Below are 4,685 nucleotides of genomic sequence, written 5' to 3' on the forward strand. Positions count from 1 at the left end.
GCCACCATGTGGGTGCTGGGAATCGAACCCAGGTCCTCTGCAAGAGCAGTCAGTACTCTTAACCACTGAGCCATCTTTCCAGCCCCTGTAAAGGGTATTTTCATTAGGTATATGATTCTGAGTTGATGATAATGTCTTTCTTTTCACACTGGGAAAATGTACCACCTTTTTCCTCCTCCATGGCGTCTAATGAGAAAAATGCTGTCATTCTGGTTTGTTTTCTGCCATAGGTAGGTGTTGATTCTTTCTGGTTGATTTTTGTCTTTAGTGCTCAGAAGTGTGACTGGGATTTGTCTTGTGTGGCATTTCTTTGGATTTATCTGTTTGCGGCTCACTCAGCTTCTTGAATCGGTAGTTTTCTAAGTTAGGAAGTTTTTCAGCTAATGAACATGTTTTTGGTCTTCTGAAACTCTGGTGAGGGGAATCTTGGGTCTTCTGCTGTAGTGCCACCCACCCACCTGTGAGGCTTTTCCCCCAAGTTTCTATTTTTCAGATCAAGTAAACTTTTTTATTTTTAAAAGATTTAAACTTTTTACTGAATTTTTATGATTTTCACACAATATAATTTGATATTTAGATCCCCTCCCCTATCCACACCTCCCCTTACTGCCTCCCACCCAATTTAATGTACTCTATTATATATTATATATAATATATGATATTATATATGTGTGTATTATAGCCTATAGAGTCTGATTTGTCTCCTCAAATGTCCTTCAGTGTGCGTTTGTCCACTGGACCCTGGTTAATCTACCAAGAGTCTCATCCTCTAAGAGAATGTCTCTCCCTTTTCCAGCAGCCATCAGTTGCTGGGTTGGGTTGGGGTTTCTTACCCACTTCCCTGTGTTTATGCTGGGAAAAAATATGAACTATTTCATGAATTTGCATGTCATTCTTGTACAGGGTGTTCTCTATATTGTTCCAGTTTCAGTGTATGTGCTGCCAAAGCAAGCACAGATCAAGTAGTTTTTACTGTTCTATCTTCTGGTTTCTTCTTTTCTCTGACCCCCCCCCTTTTTTTCTACAGTTGAGTTTATCCCTTGAACTTTACTTTTTGGTTGTAAAGTTTCCATTTGGTTCTTAAAATGTTTTGGGGCCTAAGCTGTCTGTTTTTTTGTTTTTGTTTTTCATTTACTTCAGACATATTTACAATTGCTTATTTAAACATTTTTGTGTTATCTGCTTCAATATCTTTGTTGGATAACTCTTACATCTTAGTCACCTTTGCATTGGATCTATTGACTGTCTTATGGTTTTGAGATCCCCTGCTTTGTGGCATAAAAAATAATTTTTAATTGAAACTTGAACATCCTGGGATTCTGAGTCTTGAGTCTTTTTATTTGGCTGCTCCTTTCCTATTCCTTTGAATAAAGAAAGCAGGCTTTTGCTGAGTTTTTCCTCTGTGCCCATTGCTATTTTCAAGTTGCTGACTTCTTTAGCTCCAAATCTGGGCTACATGAGGCTAAAAGAATGTCTAGGAAACTCACTCTCCCACCGTTCCTCATGTCCCAAGGTTCCTTGCCAGTTGCTTTGTTTCATTAATTTTAGAATCTTTGTTTTATGTATAACGATGTTTTAAGTTTGTGACTGTATTTAGAGGGAAGAATAGTGAAAAGTGAGTCTATTCTATTGTTCTGGTATTGGAAACAGTCTACCTTTTCTTTGTTAATTTAAGCAGCTGTTGAAAGTGTGTCCTAGTTTGTTTCTTCCTTGCTGTGACAAAACCCTCTGACCACTACCAACTTGGGGAGGAAAGGGTTTATTCAGCTTACATCTCCCAGGTTGCAGTTCATCAGGGAGCCCAAGGTAGGAACTCAGGGCAGGAACCTGGAAGCAGGAGCTGGAGCACAGGCCATGGAGGAATACTGCTTACTGGCTTGCTCCCCCTGGTCCCTGCTCAGCCTGCTTTCTTATGCAACATAGGCCCACCTGCCCAGAGGTGGCACCACCCACAGTGGGCTGGGCCCTCCCACATCACTTATCAAGAAGATGCCTCTCAGACATGGCCACAGGCCAGTCCAATAGAGGCAATTCCCCAATTGAGGCGCCCCTCAACCCAGGTGTGTCAAGTTGACACTAAAACTATCCAGCACAAAGTGTCATACATATACCTGGGAAAGCTTATTTTCAAAGTAAAAATGGGAAACCATGGAGAGTCTCTTTCCACTTTTGTGCGTGGATAGTGGTCACATGATTCTCTTCTCAGAATCACTCTCTGACACCAGTACCATGTATCCTTTTTCAAAAAGCCCATGTTAATGTCCATATATGTGTATGCATGTGTTCTCTTTCACGTACCAATTTAAACTTCCCACCAACCATACATGGGAATGTTCATACATACACTTGATCAATTAGCACATGTATTTTTGAACTTATTGTCAGTTGTCAATCTTATAATATGATCATTCTTTTTCCAGAGCTAGGGATGGAACCCAAGGTCTCACGCACGCTAGGGAAGCTGAGCTATGTTTGTCCCTAGTCCCCACTGTATTCTTAACTTTCATTTCTTGTATTGTGTGTGAGCTTCATTTCAAACACTGAAAATGTACATGTGTTTCCTGTTTGGGGACCATTTTTTCATTTTATGTCCCTGATAGTGTTGGCATTTCTTATATGTTATAAGAAAATTAGCCCTATGCCTACCATATGTGTAGCAATGTTTTCTATTTTATAATTTATCTCTCCCCTTTATTTCCTACTATGGAATATTTTATAATTTTAACTCAGATGTAGTCTTTTCTTTATAATGACATTTGGGATTGGATCATGTGTTGATAGTTTTTCCTACTGCAGGATTGTTTCAAACATTCTCCCAGATTTTTCTTCTAGCTCATCTTCTGTTGTTTTATTATTTGTTTGGGTATTTGATGCATATGCATGGTGGGGTTTTTATTTTGGGGATGATTCCTGAGTTTTCTGAACATATTAAGTGAAAAGTGCATCTTTTCTTTTTTGTTTGAAATGATACCTTGATTTATAGCTAGTCTTCTTTGTGTAGGTGTTATTTGCCTTGGCAGATGTATTAGTTACTTTTATGTTACTGTGATAAAATAACAACACCAAGGCAACTTACAGAATACAGAGTTTATTGGATTTATGGTTCCTGAGCGCCAAGAGTTCATCATGGCAGGGGAGGCATGACAGGAGGAAGTTGGAGTAGAAAACTCAGGACTCACATCTTCAAACAGCCACAGGAAGTAGAGAGAGGGAAACTGGAAATGGGACAAGATTGTGAACTCTCAAAGCCTGTCCCCAGTGACATGGCTTTCTTCAGCAAGGGCACATCTGGAAGGTTCCATGGCCTTTCCCAAACAGTGCTACCAACTGACCAAGTGTTCAAATACTTGGAGCCTAATGGGGGGAGGCATCCCTCATTCAAACTACCACACCAGAAAATTACAAATGGAAACTGGGACCTGGGGAGGCTGAATTGAGATAGTGTCAGAGCCACCTTCAAGGGAAGGAACACTTTCAGACCAGTAAAAGGAGTAAGGGTATGATGGTTAATCTTAATTGTCAATTTGAATGGATTTAAAATCACCATGGAAACACATCTCTAGGTGTGTCCAAAAAGGGTGTTTCCAAAAAGGTTTAACTGAGGAGAGAAGACCCACTGGGCACGTGGACAGTATAGTTCCTTGAGCTAAAATCCTAGACTGAATAAAAGGAGAATGTGAATGGGGCACCAGATTCATCTCTCGTCTGTTTCTTCACTGGGGATGCACTGAGACCAACCACCTAATGTTCTTTCCACAATGCCTTCCCCACCATGATGGACTGTACCCTCAAACTGTGAGCACCAATAAACCCTTCCTTCTTTAATTTGCTTTTTTCAAGTATTTCTTCACAGTGTTGAGAAAAGTAACTAGTACAAAGGGTCTGTGCTCTCTTTCTTTTCTACCTTGAACTGCCCTGTGATTTGGTCTAATGAAGATGCATTGAACTTGTTTCAGGGACCCTGTCCAGTAGTCTTGCCCTCTTATGGTACAGTGTTCTCTGTTCACTCTCCTGAGCTTATTCAACCTGCCTCCTTTTGAAATATCTCCTGTACTTTTCTCCTGTTCCCATTCCCATATTGTTCCCCTAATACTGTTCATGTCAGACCTTCATGATTATGGAGCGTATTCTTTTTTTTTCACATTTTATTTTTATTTTTTAAAATTTTATTTATTATTTTTATTTAATGTGTATGAATGTATTGTCTGCATGTAGGTAAATGCACCCATGTCATGCAATGCCAGAGGTCAGAAGAGGCTGTTGGATCCCCTGGGACTGGAGTTGTGGACAATTGTTAACTGCCATGTGGGTGCTGGGATTTGAACCTGGGTCTTCTGCAAGAACAGCCAGTGTTCTTAACTACTGAACCATCTCTCCAGCCCCTTTCATTTTATTAAAAAAATAATTTATTGAGAACTTCATATAGGCATGTAAGCATATAAGGTATTTTGATCAATTCCATGCCCACTCCCTCTCCTCCAACTTCTCCCATATCTCTCTATCACTTTTTTCTGATAACTTCATGTACTCTTTCTTCTTTTTGCTACTCTAGATTGATTGATTGATTTGTTTATAGGCCTTTTGGCTACTCTAACATTCCCAACTCTAAAGAAGTAACCATAAAATCTTTTTAAGTATTAGATAAATCTCCCAAATATTTTCGATGTATTTGGCCTTTAGAATGG

At 39.6% G+C, this 4,685-nt stretch overlaps 1 protein-coding gene and 1 pseudogene across 3 annotated transcripts in view; one reads left to right on the forward strand and one right to left on the reverse strand.

Moving 5' to 3' along the window:
• Positions 1 to 4,685, forward strand: part of Zbtb7c (zinc finger and BTB domain containing 7C) — a 393,754-nt gene that overhangs the window by 59,493 nt on the left and 329,576 nt on the right. The window lies entirely within an intron of this gene.
• LOC115068940 lies at positions 859 to 955 on the reverse strand (annotated as a pseudogene).

This window comes from Nannospalax galili, unplaced genomic scaffold (assembly GCF_000622305.1).
Source record: "Nannospalax galili isolate Female #2095 unplaced genomic scaffold, S.galili_v1.0 scaffold169, whole genome shotgun sequence".
NCBI classification, from domain to species: Eukaryota; Metazoa; Chordata; class Mammalia; order Rodentia; family Spalacidae; genus Nannospalax; species Nannospalax galili.